We start from the raw sequence: 18,180 nt of genomic DNA on the forward strand, positions 1-18,180 counted from the left end.
AAGGAAAGGGATTTGAAATCTAATTTCTGTGCCCTTCTCCACGATTATGAAGCCTCAGTATCAGTAACGTACCCAAAGAAAAAAAGATCGCTGCTTCGAATGTAAATGAACTGGAATGCACTGCTACAGAATCAAAATAAAAGATTGAAAATACATATGGTGACTGTACTACATTAATTATTAAAGCTGCTTAAGGAACAGGAGGACCATATGGAGTAAAATAACGCACAGAAATAATACGAGTCTCATAAAAAGCTATGTTATCTTTAAATAAATTTTTAATAGTTTCAAATTGTATTTACATAAATATACAGCTTCACAGATCATCTTGCAGTATCTTTTGAGTAGTCAGGTGTTTTTTTTTTTGGTATTATTCTCTCTCCAATTATTGACATAGGAAAATACATTGCATGTTTTACCTTACATTTGGATGTACATAACCTTTATTTTCTGCAATAGCATTTGAAAACTTCTCTACTTCTCTCTCCTTCCCTGAACACTGTATACATTAGACCTTTCCAATTATATCAACCGCAGTTATATTCCTATGTAATGACGGCACAACTTGCACGTGATTTATACATAGCTGGCCACGCACCAAATTGTATTTCTTCCTCCTAGCAAAAGGTCTGAAGATGAACAAAAGACTTAAGCTGCTTCTTCTAAAACAAAACATACAGGTATCCTTCAGTTTGGATTTAGAATTACAAGTACCTGTTTTCTTTAAGAAATGTGTGCTTTCAAGCTTTTTTTTTTTTTTTTTTTAGAAAACATTTCATTTCCCATTATGTTTTTGTACCTGTCATGTTTGTGATCTTTATCATTATTATAGTGAGCAAAAAAAGGGGGGGGGGGAACAGACTTAAGAAATATGTCAACAACATTTCCAGTTCCCTGTCATTTCCTCTAATCATTTATAGTGATATGACTTCTGGTTAACACTAAATATCTAGCGATACTGTGGAAGATGCAGCTTAGCCCTGTTCATGTATCTTGACATTTTAAGTGTTGCCAGATTTCTTTTCTTGCTGCCACAGCTAAAGAAAATCCTCAAATAAACAAAAAACAAGCATGCAGAAGTGATTTCACAAATGGCAAGGCTGGTTACTTGTTTGCAGACCTGTGCCTCCATTTGCAGTCCATTGCTACGTGGGAGAGGTCTTACACACAAAATGTCAGCCTTGTTCACCCTCGAATATAATCCTTTCATTATCCAACACAGCACAACAGAGCCCACTGCCAGAAGACAGGTGGGGTAACTGCATATAAGGTAATGGACCTTCCTACTTCGTATTTCAACTGGTTAGGATTTCACAGAGAAATAACTATATCCCTTGTTTTCTCACTACAAAACGAAGTACTCCTATCATGATGGTGAGGGGGGGAAAAAAGGGACCTTTGTAAAATGTAAATCCAACAGCAAGGGGGAAATGCTAGAAATCTCAGTTGCACACCAAGCACGCTCACATACGCAAGGATCTCTAACCTGTTCAGAGTTGTGGCAAGTACCCTCAGGGAGCTTTAACAGCCAGAAACGGTGCCAGCCACAGGAACCAAAGGGGGGTTTGCTGGTAATTCACTGAGTGCCCAGCAGCTCACCAACACAAGCCTGCGCAACCCCAGCCCACTCCCCACGGAGGAGCAGGGACTGACTTGTCACGCAGCACTGCTGGCACTCCAACACTTGCTCTTTGATGGCAAGGTGAACACGGCAGCACGGCCCCAAAAATCACTTAGAAACAAAAACCCCCACTAGCTATGTAACTCTTCATTTCGACAGCCTGTTCCAGATCAGAAATAAGCTTACACATTTAAATATCCTTAAAATGGCTGCTTGCAGATTACAGCCTGGTTGTTTCAATTTGGCTTCCTCCTTGCCCGCCCCATCACCCTGAAAGCCACACCACCACCACTACCAAAATAACAGGGTTGTACTAAAACAGAGGCTGGTCTGGGCCCACGCTGCTCCCTTCCCAAGGTGCATGTGGAACACGGGGTGCATCCCCTGTTTCCTGAGTGCCTTAGTGCCCCCTTGACCCAAAAAGGGCCTTGTGTGGTGTCACTCACATGGCCCTGAAACGGGCCATCGGCTCCATCCCCAGCTCCCAGAGCTGGGGCTGCAGCCAGGAACCAGAGCCTGGCCAGGGCTGGGGGGACCCTAGAGCTCCCCACCTCTCCTCAAATGACCCCACTGGCTCTGCTGGAAGGATACAGAGGACAAAACCAAGAGAAAGAGTAAATGGCCAGAACTAAAACCACTAGCTGTATGCGTTTTGTGTTTTACCTGTGCAGTGGTAATAGTAATAGCTCATTTTAGCACCCTCAGCCTTCCAAGTTTAGTTGCATTTTTTCTTCTATTCAACTCCTCCCATCTTAAACCAACACACTGGGAAAACAAATACCTGCTTTTATTTTTTTAATTCAGGCCAACTGCCTTACTTGAGTTCCAGGACCCAAAGCTGCACTGTTTGCTGAGTTTGACCTGAATTTCTGGTACACTACATCATTTTTAGACTATTAACATTCATTTTTTGATAACACTAATGTCTAATTGTGCTAATTTTACAAGAATTTGAGCCAATTCCGAGCACCATAGGTAAAGGCCAGTTAAAATCATGTTGGCTTTACTAAACTGCTATTTGAAACCACACAAAGTCATCGATACTATGGATTGATAATGACTTCTACTCCCCATCTCACAGTGTTTCTCCAGCTGCATTTGATGGTTATTGCTACAATTATCTGCATTTTAATTTTTCAGCATTCACATTTTTCCACTACTCTCTCCAACAAATTTTTCTTTTTTGGCCCACTGCCCTTCCTCACAGTGTCCATAATCCATGGAGAAGAGATGGCTGATGGTGTTATCACAGGCAAACAGAAAGGAGCTAATGGTAACAGGAACTCCTTGCTAGGTAATTATTACAGGAGAAAGAATGCAAATGAGCCCTAATCTGTCTTGCACAATGGCAGAGGTCTCAGATTTGCATTAAACCTTTCGCAGTGCTCTCCCGGATAGGGGACTCTGCAGATAACAATGCATCTGGAACACAGGCTGCTTCCTCCACTCCTCGCTCTTCATTAAACTGTGCCTCCAGCAGGTACAGTTGTCCCTGAATGACTTTCCCTCCCCCCCTCATGGCTCTATTCCCTTCCTCCTTCCCCCCTCAGCTTTGCTGGAATAAAGCTAACTGTGCATGCCATTTGGCTTGATTCATGTTTACAATGAAGAAGAAAGCACGGTTTAGTTATTATACAGGGGAACGGACATCAGGAAATCTCAGTTCTATTCCCAGCTATGTCATTTGCTTGCTGGGGGACTGCAGGGAAATAACTTGGCTTTTCTGTGCATCCGCGTGTTCAGCTAGAAATATAGGATTGACATTTGTAGCAGCCCAACAGCCTCTTTCATTTCACAATGACATCTGCCAAACACTTGCAGCAAGTGCTCGACTGTGCTTGAAAACAGTGAGCTGCAGTCCTTTAGCAGAGCCAGTGTCTGCATTTCAGTTCCCTGTCTGATAACAGGTTTTAAGAAATTATATTCTTTCCCAGTGTTGTGTGCTGTTATAAAAGGACCTAAAGTACTGTATGTCAGCTGGGGATACCACAGAGCCCGCCGATACGTCTGCCCACTAGCAGATCTCATATGAAGCAAGCGTAGGAATTATGGTAGAGGTTCTCTGATCACAGGTCACATCGCATCAGGACAACATGCCATTTTCTCAGACCTTATCGTCTTCCTTTATGGTTTGTTTGGATTAGGAGTATAGAGAGAAATGTACTGAAGCCTTCCCTAGGGAGCCCACCAGAGTGAAGACAAATTTCCTTACTAGGAACCGAGGTAGAACCCACCTTTTGCAGTACAAGTGTACTCTCAAACACTTTCTCAAGATATTTTTGTTGAATCAAAAAAATATATTTTATTTTCAAAATTTATCAGAAAGTATCAGACATCAGAAAGTACCTACTACAGAAACATTGTCTGTTGACAAGACAGGCACTTACAAACATTCTATAAATCAGTATATAAAGTAACAAATTAGTACATTAAAAATATCATTTGCATTGTATGTGAGGAACAGGTTCAGAAAGTCAACATGAACCACAAAACACAGCTGACCATCACTGCTATTTCAGTAGCACTTCAGTCATGAATTTGTACTGGAAATACTAACCATATGCACAGGCTAACTTCTTGGAAATCTGTTATTAGGCAGGTATCCAACTAATTCAAAACAATCTTACTGAAGATTACCAGACACTTTCTACTAAGTTATTGACAAAGTATAAAGTAGCTACCGTTTGGCGAGTGGATTCTGCCAGCATCATGCGCGACTATTTTTGCTTCCTTTAAATCAAGCATTTGGGGACTTGTGTACAACCATGAAGTAACTTAAACTTTAGTCCAAACCACAGATGTACATGGTCTTCTCTGTCAGGTGTAGATGGAGACTCTGCGAGAATCCCAGCCACCAAAACCATTCCAGCAGTCACCAAGGAACCATGCAACATCACACGACTAGGTACCACCACTCCCAACTACACCTTTCAGATACAGTAATCATCCGCTGCATTTCATCTGGAGACAGCTTGCACGCTTTGCTCCTTCATCTATGAGGTGTTCTTTTTTCTGCCTCCCTGAATTAACCAATGCCAGTACCAGCAGGCAATTCCTTTGGAAACTGGCTGTGGCTGTATTTCTGAAGCCTATGTAGCTGTCTAAATTGGGTAAATACTTAGAACCTATTAAGCTATTGCCAGAAATGATCAAATGGATTTAAAAAAAGAATATAAGTAAATAAATGCAGTTATGGAATGGGCTGGAGTTTAATGTCATGGAACAAGTCATTTTTCCAATAATCAAGGTTTTGCTCATTTCCATCTCAGGAACAGTAGGAGGGGCAGTCACTTTTTGCAGTTACTGGATTATCCTATGCTTGTCACTCAATCAGACTAACAGATCGCTGGGAATCTCCATCTGACAGCAGTACTGTGCACAATTACTGCACGGCAGTCATTTCATCTAAACCATCAGTAGCCAGTTGCAAAAAAAAAAAGTGCGTCTTTTTGAATGAGGCTTCAGGTCTTTTATGGCACTGAGGTCCTCTGAAAGGCTCTTCTCCCATTTGTACTGGCACTTGGAAGGACTGAGGTGGTACATTATGAACGAGCAATCTTTACATCAGAACAACAAAAGCTGTCTCGCACCGATTAGCTCACTTAAAACAAAGGAGACTCTCATTCATCTTGTTCATAAGGCCGCAAACATTAGAATCATAGAATCATAGAATATCCTGAGTTGGAAGGGACCCTTAAGGATCATCAAGTCCAACTCTTGACACCGCACAGGTCTACCCAAAAGTTCAGACCATGTGCCTAAGTGCACAGTCCAATCTCTTCTTAAATTCAGACAGGCTCGGTGCAGTGACCACTTCCCTGGGGACCCTGTTCCAGTGTGCAACCACCCTCTCTGTGAAGAACCCCCTCCTGATGTCAAGCCTAAATTTCCCCTGCCTCAGCTTAACCCCGTTCCCGCGGGTCCTGTCACTGGTGTTAATGGAGAAAAGGTCTCCTGCCTCTCGACACCCCCTTATGAGGAAGTTGTAGACTGTGATGAGCTCTCCCCTCAGCCTCCTCTTCTCCAGGCTGAACAGGCCCAGTGACCTCAGCCGTTCTTCGTACGTCTTCCCCTCCAGGTCTTTTTTGTATTTAATCTGTGTGCTAACTTTCCAATGCCAAAAAACATTCATTCAGAATGTTTGCAGCAGTACAAGAAGGGGTATTGTTAAATCATCAAGCTTAAACAGGTATCAGAAGCTACCATTTTTTCTAACTTGCTCATGTCCAGATTTGTCACTGACCTCTAGGCTACTCCTCCTCGGAGACCAGTCCTTTAAAATTGCCTGCTGGTGCCATTTCTATACATGCAGAAATCTTCTGTATCCAAATGTTCTGTAGAATATTAGAGCCTCAGATGCTCACCATCACTTGGAAGTCGGGGATTACCACACTGTTGCTGGAACAGCCAAAGGCATCAGGGCAGAGAAAGTCAGCCAGGACAGCTCAAACCAATGTCACCCTTGCCAAAATGTGCTCAGCTGACCTGGCCCAGAGCTGACACCGCTGTGTCACCCAGCTCCTTCCTCCTGCCTGCCTGTCTCAGGGTGGCAGTCCTGGAGGATGGGCAACAGGATGCATAGATGGGATGTCTTCACATGCAACTGCTGCTCGCACCCTGAGCCTCAGCCCCAAGCTTCAGGAACACTCTCACATTAAGCATTAATCAACCAGCTCAGCAGTGTTGCCAAATAGCCAGTCAAATATTTACAAGGTTTTCAGAAGGTGCTAGATTAACCTCATACTTTCAGTATAAAGGCAAGGTCCAAGATTTCTTACTTGATTTTACATATCCAAAAGTTGCACTTCTCAAGTTTTGAGATTCACAACACAGTTACTAGAAAGAAAAATCCAAGCAGAAAACCTAAAAGGGCCTCAAGGCACACTACAACAGCTGCACTGCAGTTGCAGCAAGTAGAGTAGCTGGTTGTGTTGCTACAGAGGACAGCAAGAGCATCACCACAGCTGGTGACTGCAACCTCACTGGACCAGTAGCTTTTCCTTCACAAGCTGGGTACTAGGCCACTTTACAGTAAAGACAAAAATTGCCAGTGTGCTTTCAAGGATCTCAGTAGCTTTTCCCCATATCATTCTCACCAGCCATTCAAGAGTTACCCTCTATAGCAACATGCTCTGTTTCATGGATTCAACCTTTCAACTTAAGCATGCAAGACTGGGAGAGCTGCTGGGGTGGAGGAATTAACACCCAAACGGCAGTGGGAAGCAGGCTATGTTAGGGACAGGCTTGGGGAAGGGTGAGCTTGGTGGCAGACAACTGACTTGCTAGCATCCTATCATCAAGTCACGTTAAGCCTAACAGTTGAACTTCTCCAGATCACACAAATTCAGTAACCTTACCACATAACTAATTTGTAAGGGGGTTACCTGTGAGGTGACTTGCATGAACCAACTGCTGTTGTGAGTTGTACTTGAAAAACAGTCTTTTTATCTAGTCATAAGTGGAGTTAATTTTAAGCTGAAATGCAGACATTTAAACCGATTTATCTTAGCCCAGAGTAAATGATTTCAGCATTCCAGAGACCTGTGTCTTCATCAATGTGCATTCTTTTTCATCTGCTTCATCTTGGTCTCTGTGGGTATTTGCTATTATAGCCCTGCTATGCCAGGCACACCATCACACAACCGATGGCTTCTACAGGTTTTCGGGAGAGACACCGGGGAACAGCACAACGGCACAGACGCCCTGCTGAGGACAGAAGATCGTTTGAACAAAAGTAAGCAAATTTGCTTCAGTTTAATAGCCAGTGACAGGCAGGCTGTGGCCCTCCACCTAAAGACCCAGGTAGCACCTCCCTGGTGCATTTCTGTCCATACAGCACGAGTTGGCAGGTAACTGCTGTCAGGTTTCAGGCTATGCTAGCAGTTCCCAGGCAGGATCATATTACTTCCTTTCCAGCAGCAGCACTCCTGCAAACCCACACAGGGGGGTTGTTTGCTTGCTGGCTGTGTGTGTAAAGCCTGCTTTCTCCAAAGAAAAATACCAACAAATGAAGTATGGAAGTTGGTAAATGATGGTCTCTAGCATAAAGATCAATCTGTGAAGAACGCTTCTTTTTCTGTTTTTACATGTTATACCCACTTCCCATTTGATTCGATCTCCTGCGTTCTGAATTGGCCACAGCCTAACACACAGACAGCAGAGCCCGCAGAGTGCAGCGAGAAAGAGGCTACTGCACTATGAAGCTGGTGGCAAACCACAGTCCCCCGTGAAAGCCACATGTGCCAGAGACCAAATATTTTGCATTTTGCTTACTGCTAATAAAGCTGCTTCACTTCATTAAAGACAGCTTATCATTTTATCTACTCACTCTGATTAATTAACCTCTGGTTAAAGTGAATGAGCACTTGATTTGAGGATTCTATTAACATGACGCTGGTGAACCACCACTTGCATACTGCCATCCCTTTCCTTTTATCCCCCATTCTTCCTAAACCAACAATATCTTATTATGTAATTCAGATTCTCACCCCAAGACCGCTCTGAGCATATCACAAATACTTTTATAGGGAGGTGAGGAGGGAAAGGTCCCACAGGTTGAAGTCATGAAAGGTTCCATTCCCCTGCTGGAATATACACATGAATTTCATCTACTTCTCACTATGATCATGATCACAAGCTTGGAAATAAACAGCGTGGAAAGAAGACAGACAGGTAAATACAGTGGGTTGCTGGGAACAAGGAAAAAAAAGAAAATAGTACCAATAGTACTCACGATTAGTTTGTCCTTCCGGAATAACACAGTTTTAAATATGAAGCACAAACAGCAGCCAGTTCCACACAGAACCCCGACTTTCTTCGACAGTGAAGAACTTTCTCCCAAGCCAAATACCATGTGCTGTATACGAATAAAGACAGCTTCTGCTACACTATATGCCTACAGATTTTACAGTTGCATATTACGGCCAAATTCTCAATTTCTAGCAGCAAAAAAAGCTTATGTTACTGTTCTTTAGCCAAGCATCTGAAGACTGAAATATAGCTGCTCATTTTGCTGGCAAACAGTGCTTCTTTTCATATACCTCGTTTTCATCTCTGTTCAATTGATTCTACAAATGTCACAAATATCCAAAAGGTGCTTGGGAAGCTAAAAACCTTCCCTTAGTTTCTCTCCCTTGAAAAGTTAAGCATCCTTTCTTTTGCGATAATGATCACAGAAAAGATGGAAAGATCATTAGACCTAAAATCATAATGAGCTCATAGTTTGAGGAAGGGGTGGGGGGAGAAGGAAGTAAGGAAACATGGAAATAAAATTTCTTTGGTCACCCCAAGACACAGGTCCTATTTCCTTTTCCACAAAGGTAAACCATCGGTAGGATAGTACCGAAATTACTGGAAGCTTTTTATTTAATATACAAGAAATGTACAAGATCTCTTTCAAGAAAAGAGCATGTTTAGGTTATCAACTGTAGAGTATAAGCACAAGCCCGAAATTCACAGTCCAGCCAGACAGCACTGTATGTGGGAAGGCACCAAAGGAAGCTCTGGTTTACATCACACGGCAGCGTAGTAAGTGACCATGAGTCACTGATGTGGTTCATCTGGCTTTTAAGGCCATCAGCACCAGATCAAAAATGTTTCAGACCACATGTTACAAAGCACTTCCCAGTACAAATTTACCCAGCCAGTTCAAATCTGTACAGGATTTTCTAGACAAAATTTCCTCACAAACACAGGGCTTCCCACAGACTTCTGTCTCACATCTGACAAGAGGCTAAGGCAGGTCTGTACAGGAATACTTGGGCTAATTCACCAGGATTTTAGCACGTCTTCCCATGGGGATGAGGCAAGATCAATAATCCCAGCACCACCACCAGAGCTCTAAATAGCACCCAGGCCTCCCAGCTCCCTGGCAGCAGCACCATGTTCTCTACACCTTAAACCACGCAGATGGCAGAGAGCAGACAAACAACACAAGGAAACATGGTTTTGAAATCATTGTTTTGGGATTTCAGGTTCACTTCGAAATACTAATAGCAAAAAACAAGCCAGTAAAATTTCTCCCTTAAAATCTTTCTGAACACTCAAGTTGTTGAGGTACCTAAGGAATGCCCAGGCATCTTTGCACAGCTGAGAGATGGAGCAATATGCAGCCAGATGAGTTGTTCCCTAGCAGAAGGGAACAGTCATCACCGGTAAGCAAACAAGGCAACAAACCAGGTCTTTTTCCATTGCTAGCTTCAACAAAAACATTCAAATCCGATTTGGCCTAACAGCTTTCTTATTGAGAGACTAACACATAATATAAGCAAAAGTCATACCAAAACCTGCCACCTACGCTAATATCCATGCGTTATACTTTGTTCCTCTCAGCCACTAATTATGGATTAGCACCACAGGCTCTTTCCAAAAACTTCATCCTGCAGACTGCTGGGTTGTACTCCCACTGCTCTGCAGCGCTCACTGAGAGTCTTTCCAGCTGGAGCTCCTCTTCGCAAGCCTGCGAAGCTTTGGAGAGCACAAGGAGCCACCTCTGAGCTCCGGGCACACAGCCGCACAGGGGGTGCAGGTGGGCAGACAGCAGGCCTCCAGAAGCATCCCTGCACGCCCGCTGTGTGGGCACTGAGGAGCTGAGCTGTGACCGACCTGCACTGCACCAGGGTGGCGGGCAGGGGAGGGCAGGCCCTGGGCCAGGGACACATCATACCACGTAACATTTGCCTCTCAAAGTGCACTCACAGCTGTGTATTTGGTGTAGGCCTGTACTCCTCTAACAGCTCAACCGCCGGGCACACTGAGCTCCACGGCACCGAGGGCAATCGAGGCAGGCGGGCTTTAACCGCTGAAACTGGAGGAGGGCTGCGGGTGCCAGAGCTGCTCCGCTAACACTCAAGAACTGCAGGGTTTCAGCCGATGGCGGCCATAGCTCCACAACATACAAAAGACAACACCTTCAAGCCCTCAGCACCCACAGATGCCCTGCGGCAACCCTGTGCTGTCTTTTCACTACCTCTCCCCTGCAACCCCATTCGCTACCCTGTTCACCTCAGGGGACCTGTGAAGGCTATCCTCAGCTAAGGGCTGGCCCAGAGAACTAAGAGGATAAAAAAGTTTAATATTATATCCCTTGCTACAGTTTTAACCTTGTTTCTTGTGCCCATACATGCCAGACTTCTGCTTTATTTCTCAACATTTCTTGAACTTGTATGTGAAAGAGGTGATTTAAAAAACAACTTCAGCTCTGAATTCCCCCACTTGGTGTGTTTAAAACTGTCTAGGATGTGTAAAACTATCATATTGAAGGTATAAAGTAAGCATCCAGCTTTGTGAATTTTAATTCACTAAACACATGGTAGACATACAAGCATCCTTAAAAACACTGCTGGAAATTGCTTTTCTTCTCAACTAAGATTTTTAAGATTAAATGTTACCCATACCAGAAAAAAGAAAAGTTAAACGTGTAACTTCCGTGAAGTAAAAAAAATAAATAAAAGATCAGAAATTTCAAGAAAGCAAGATAGCACAGACTCAATGTTAATTTTATTTAATTAAGTACTTAAAGACTTTAAGATATAAACTGGGAGGCTTTATGAGCAGGACTGGAAAAACCTCTTGTAAGGTGCGATACAGTTTTGATAGACGCTTACTGGATTTACATTTTGCTGAGTACAGTCACTGAATCCTAACCCAAAACTTCTCAAAGGATTCGGAGGGAAAAAAAAAAAAAAGTACTTGAAACAAATACCTTGTTGAAATGCTCTACAAAGGCTCAAGAGCTATGACCTTGATTTATATATGAAAAGAGAAATACAAACAGGGTAAGTTTCCCACTGACAGGTAACTTATTACAGGCACACTGCTTAACATCCAGTATCACCCACCTGAAATGCTAGCCGGCAGCAGTATCACCTTTCCCTTGGAGATGGTTCAGGTCAATACAAATGACAGCAAAAAAAGGCAGGGGGGGACGACAACAGAAGATCTTTCAAAATCAGCGCAAAATCATCATCCTAGATGCATGGATAATGAACACGATTTCTAAAACCATCTGAATGGAGATATGGCTGCTCTTTCAAGGAACAAAAAATGATCAAAAACAATCTTTGTGCACATTTAGTTAAACATGGGGAAGGAAAGCTCAGTATTAAATGTGGCAAATGCCACAAACTGTGGGCCACTAGCAAAACCTGATCTGTTGCTGCCCCGTCAATGCCCTGCCTCTGCCTTCCCTTCTGTTCCCATTCAACACTAACCGGGGCAGGGGCCTCCCCGTCCCCCACCTTTCCTGACCCCGCTCTAGTCTCACACATGGGCAAGAATTTCCTTTAGCTTTGGTTCTCAAATTTCAGTATCACGCCCAGCCCTTCCTCCCAAAGCTTTTCACCCCAAAGAATACAGACTGCACGATGGCATTTGATAATACCGACTCTTGCTTAAACACCATGCATTTGAAGACAGTTTAAGGGCATTTTACAAAGGTATGGCAAAAGGACTTAAACACATTTCCTGGACTTGTGAGCTAGTGCTGCAGCAGCTGGAAAGGGCCACTACTGGCCATCACAGGGACTGCCTCCCTCTCCTCGCTAACACAGAAAGAATGCGTGCAGACGAGGTGTTTGTGCTGGAGCCATTCCCAAATGCCAACTTTGGAGGGACGATCTGCCTGACACTGCAACTCAGGAAGCACATGCAGGGGAAGGAGGAGGAGAGCAGCAAGCAAGGAATCCCCTCCAAATTTCCAGTGCTGTCTAAGAGGAACAAACAGACGTCTCAGACACAGAGAAATGACCAATGGTCAACTGAGGGGTTGTGCACAGCCCAACATCAGAACTTGCCTCTGCTGTAAATCACTGTGTGAGATGTGTGCTGGTGGGAGGCAGTAGCAACAGCTGATGTCCACAATCCCACAAAACAGCTTGCGGAGTTCTTGCATGCCTCAGCCCCAAAGCCAGGGAGTTTGAAGGCATTCAGAAACCGTACAAAAACTCAGCTGGAGCTACGAATCTTAACAACAGCTTTCCTTCACACCTGCAGCTCAGCCAAGGCTCCCACATCTCGGTGTGCCCCAAGACTCTGTGTTTCAAAGGAATTTTAGAGCCCTTGACTTGTCTGGGGGAAAATGGGTCCAACAGCTACAAGGCAGCTTTTGTGGGCTCCTCCTCCCAACACACCGCAGTGTCAGTGGCGGAGGCAATGCCTGCCTGCAACAGCGCAGTCGGCTGCATTATTTAGTCTGGCACCAAGGAGAAAAGCTATCATCCATTTTTAAGTTAAATTCAGAGAACCAGCTGGGGACCAGCGATTGCCATTTCTGAAGTGCAAGAAGAAGAGTGTAAGCAGCCTTTCCATAGTAACAAAGATTAGCAGCCTGCAGTCTGACACTCCTCCTGCATTAAAAGATAGGAGACAAAGCGACAGACAGGTTATTACATAGACAGGGCCCTGGGGAAATTGCAAACTCCTCGAGAACCCTTCAGCTGGTCTGTATGTTTCTCCTTGTCTCCATTTCCACTGAAGGTCTCAAAGAAACATTTGCCCATTAGGTCATTAGCTTTATTGCAGAAGGTAGCCAGGCAGCTGGTAGCAGTCGTTCAATAAAGACTTCGCTTGCCTCTGCACCATCACGAATGAGATGGAGAATGAGAAAGAACATCCCAAGGCACATTACCTGTCTGCAGCTTATCCTTGATAAGTTAGTGTACTTAGTCAGTCTGAGGGGTCTGACAAATGAACTCTGACAAATCTCACTGGTGCAATTTAAGACATTATTGCTTTGCAATGTCTCCCCAAACCCTTCACAAAGGTTAGCACCACAGAGCAAATCTAGAAGAAAAACATACATCATGCATTGGCCTCTCAAATTCAGAACCTAGCAAGCTCACATAAGCTCCTTCTCAGTGCTAGGTTAAGACATTAAACTGAAGTGCAAAGGCTGAGGTCTAAACAGAAGACACTGCCTCCACTACAAGAAGCATTTGCCTTGATCACAGGGTCAGAATGGCATCTCAATGCAGTGCAGTTAGTTCCTAAAGAAATACAAATCTCAACATTCAGTTTCAGTATTGAAATATACATGCAATTTGTCCAGAAGCTTACTTCAGTCTACTCAAGCATCCCATTATGCTCTATGAATCACAGCACGCATATACCCTTGCAAATTTTATGTCTGGAAGTTGAAAGACTGACATGGATTGCATCATAATATGTAACTACAAAATGTAATTACTTGGAGATATTACAAAAAAGGTACTTCATTTGAATTCTCACCCACCGTATTTTACACTTCTGCCCAAAACTTCAAGTCTGGAGAGGTAGAGAATTATTGTCTGTCCTCAACTCTTCACAAAACATCATTCAGATATGGAGCTGGTGTTCCAGCTCATTCATATCTTATCTGTCAGTGGTATAAGCAGCCATGAAACCACTGAAGACCCCAGAGAAGACAACCAGGTTAAAAAAATAAGAAAAACTTAATGACGTATTTTTTCAACTTGGCTTCTTTAAATCGCAGTATCTTCTCATCTAAGCTAATATTCAAAGACGCAGTTAATCAGTCCACAGTACAAGAGCTATATTATTATTTTTTCCCCACAAGTGTTTATAAATCTACCTCATCTTCCAGTTTTTTGTGAGGGACCACATCCTGCACATAGAAGCGAAGCACCAAGTGCACAAATCTTTTGCTTGCATCAGACTATTAAAGGCAAGTGGAGAGTAACCCATGTCAGCCAGGAGACTTGTCTAAATTCCACGTAGACAAGCCTCTTCTAAGATCACCCTTCTTTCCAAGAGGAACCGAGCAGGCAAGACACCTCAGAGAGCAAATAACAATTGCCTCTTACCTTTTTGAAGAGGCCGCCGCCAATTAGCACATTCCTGGAGCTTCTAAATCAGGCAAGGAAAGGGGGAGGTGGGGGTTGGAGTTGTTTTCTTCCTCAGCACGACAGTATTTCCTAAAGGAGAAAACAAAACAGAAGAAGTAAGTATCTGTTGATAAGCATTAGTTGTGTTCTTTTTAAGACACTGCAGAATACAACAACTACTTTGATATGCTACTGTGCCTCTCCTTCCCAAGCCCCAGAACATCCGCTCGAGCTGTTCTGTCTCTTATCATCAACTCAAGTAAGGAATATGAAGGCTGAGTCACCTACTACTAAGAAAAACAAAGATGGATTCACCCCAGATTGGGATAAAGTCCCATAGTCAGGATGGGATGAAGTCCCAACCAAAAATACTCTTGAGCATTCAGTAGTAAAGAACAGAGAAGTAAACACATTTCAGCCACACTTACACCCACTTCTGTAGTAAGTTAAATGAACCGTTTTTACTACCAAAATAGTTGGCAAAAGGCAAATTCCAACTCGTATCCTGAACATATATATAGGCATATACTGACATTCAAGTGCTTACATACTCTGTACTGCAAGAATCATATCTAGAATTATGAGGCATGTGCAACCAGTCATAACTTCTATTTCTTTTGCTTGATGTAACTATTCTTCTTCTTAAAACAACCTATTTTCTTTAGACAACTTACTCCAGCTCCATTGAATCTTTCAATAAATAGGAGAAAAAATTAAATACCAGAATGAAGGGAAAGGGAACCAAAAAGCATTCTTGTGAATAAAAATGCCATTTAGAAGTCATTTTTTCTCCTGCTTCACTGCCATAAAACCATAATGCCTCACCTCAGCCTCTCTCTTTGCCCCATTCTGACCAGGAATTTAAGGAAACTTACAGACATCCAGATTTAATGGGCCCCTCCCTACCTCCAGTACCTGCTTCTGATGAAAGGCAGGAAAATCAAGTGGAAAATTAGTTTGAAGGGTGCATGCAAGCCATTAACATATTTGAGGAAATGGCAATCCACTCAAGGTTCTCTGTGGGGAATGAGCACAGGGAAACACATCCAGTCTGTTCTCCATCACATTTTGTTAGCTCAGATTCACACACAAAGCACTGCCCTTTTTCTGTCCCACGGAAAATCCAAATGCAAGACTTCAAAATATGAAAAGAAGCCCACAATAGACTTCTGCACACACCTTCATCACACACACACAAAAGACACTTATCCTGCCTGCCAAGAGTGCAGAATGGCAAAGGGGATCCTAGTCCCCCAGAAGAGATTCTGTATGTACAAGGAGTCCCAACAGATACAGAACAGCAGACCAGGCAGCACTTCTATAAAAACATCTCCCTCCAGGCCGACCACGTCTGTCCGATTCCAAATGGCCACAGTTCCTGCATTTCTCTCGAGGACAAAAGCTCTGCTCTTCTCTCCTCCTGTCAGCAAGGCTTAAAGCTGCAAGACTAATTCTATCCAGATTCCCCTCTAGATAGGCAATGATTTAAAGAATTCATGAAGTAACAGTGGCATTGTAAATAAACAATGAAAAACTAAATAAGGGTCACAAAAAAGGGAAAACATGCACTAAGAGAAAGAACAAGATTAGTGACTCCAAACCTCCTCTACCTTGTTACACTCACCATAAATAGGTCATGCAATATCTGACCATGCAGGAGAAGAGAATCCAAGACAAAGTCGACCTGTTCAAGACTCTGCCTCCCCAGCCTGTTCCCTGCAGGCGGACCTTCCTTCCCACACTGGTTTATTCCACTTGCCTGGCGTCCTACATCCCCTTGGCATTCCCACCTGCTGTCAGACTCCAGTCCCCTTTGTGCTAATGGATGCAAAGCAACTTAAGCCAACATAGGGAGTACTCATACTCTTACACTTCTTAAAAAAAAAAAAAAAAAAGGGGGGGGACACATTACTACAGCCCTCACTGCAGAGACATGGCAAGGAGTGACCTTCAGCGAGTTGCTGCTGACACACAGCTGTCCCGAGGCAACCTGCTACGCTGTACCTGCTGAGCAGCTCAGTGAACAGCCAGTCACTACATGTTATACCCCCACAAAGACCCTCTCATTTTGCATCCCAAAGTCTAATGCATCATTTATCCCTTTTTTTCCCCCCATTATTAAATCAAAAAGAATGCTTTAGACAGCATTTTTCTCTCTGGTAAGAGAAACCCCCCACCATAAGTCAGGTGAAGTCTGCTAAGAATTGATATATTGGTTACATTTCAAGTGCATAAAATTTTACACTTCCATACTCTAACTGCCAAAAGAAAAAATTTAGAGTCGATGCACAAGATTCGGAGGAAGCATATTTTTAGTCAAACATAAAATCAAGGTGGCAAAAAAGAAGGCTAAGTGCAAAAAGCTAAAGTTTATTAACAGCATCCTCAAAGACAGAAATCTGTCATAAGTACCACTTAGGGATGTAGTTTTGACTCAGACATCACTTCCCTCAAAGTAAGTGAAATTGTTCTGTTCTCAAATCCTCAGGCAATAAAAAATGAAGTAAAATGAGCAGAAATAATGCATTATCTAAAAGTGAAAATCTAATTGGAGAAACCTAGTGAAATGACGTACTATACAAAAAGACTTGACTCAATTTCTGGCAGGACCAGAGATAATTTATTTGAGAAAAATGTCAAAATGTTTTGGGTCTACTGATACGACAGGAAGGAAACAAACAGAAAACTGGGAAACATGGTATGGAAACCAACAAATCGTTGACATCAACATTAGATAAGCGAGGAGGCATATGTTAAGACAAACACCCTCATATGGTGTGTGAGTCAACTTCTGCAGCACATTCAGCCAAGTTACTTTCCTATATCAAGCTTAATAAAAATCATCCTCAACTCCCCCAGCCAGAGCTGGGTTTTCATCAAGTCCTGCACTACACATGGCAGTTCTGGACAGGGCTCGAACTGAAGGTTCAGAACTGGACCAGCTGTTCTGAAATGCAACCTCGACTTCCCTTCTTCCCAAAGGACCAGTGCCAAAGGGTTTGGAAACCCTTCTTTCGAAAAGATCAGTGCCAAATGGATTCCTCTTGGTGTATAATGGAAATACAGATATTTTTTTCCAGGTGTTAACTAAATCTATTCCATTTCCCACAGTCAAAAGATCCTGCATGATATTCATCAAGATCTAATCCTCAATTTAATTGATTCAGAGTCATTTTAAGCTCAAAAAGCAATGAATTTTGAGAAAGTAGCTCCCCTCACTTCCAGTCCAAACCACGCAGCCAACAAAGAGCTCATCCCCTCTATGTGATGTGACAGTGACAAGGAGCTCCCTCAGCATCAGGCTTGCTCCCAGCTGGCTGGGGAACTGCTCTGTTGAAGGCAGCCTCCATCATACACAACCGACCCAGAAGGTTTTCTGATTTATTACATCTCCTGTTACATTTATTACCTTTATCACAAGAACTAGAGGAAGGAATTACATCAGTGTGTTGCTGTATGTAAGAACAACCCCCAGCCTCAACGCCTCCCCCCTTGTGTTTATAACATAAGGCAAAGCAGGGTTAAAAAAAGAACAGCACACAATCACCAGCTTGCACACTTTAAAGGGGCGAGAGCACCAGTCTTCTCAAGGTTCTTCAGTCTTCATTTTCCAAATGGATACTTTCCTTCAGATAAAATAACTGCTTGCTCAGCTTACACTAATAGAAAGAGGTCAAGTTCATATCATAATAAAATATGCTTTTATATTCACCTGTTCTCAACCTCCTCAACAAGGCT

The 18,180-nt window shown here is 43.1% G+C and overlaps 1 protein-coding gene across 10 annotated transcripts in view; it reads right to left on the bottom strand.

Moving 5' to 3' along the window:
- The window catches only part of ZMIZ1 (zinc finger MIZ-type containing 1), a 352,041-nt gene that overhangs the window by 284,089 nt on the left and 49,772 nt on the right, over positions 1 to 18,180 (bottom strand). For all 10 annotated transcript variants that reach the window (XM_084526374.1, XM_084526379.1, XM_084526380.1 and 7 more), the window contains one exon: positions 14,422 to 14,532. The gene's annotated coding sequence lies outside the window, so the exon portion shown is untranslated. Of the gene's footprint in view, positions 1 to 14,421; positions 14,533 to 18,180 lie in introns of those variants that run through there.

The sequence above is a fragment of the Aythya ferina genome (assembly GCF_964211825.1).
Source record: "Aythya ferina genome assembly, chromosome: 7".
Taxonomy (NCBI): Eukaryota; Metazoa; Chordata; class Aves; order Anseriformes; family Anatidae; genus Aythya; species Aythya ferina.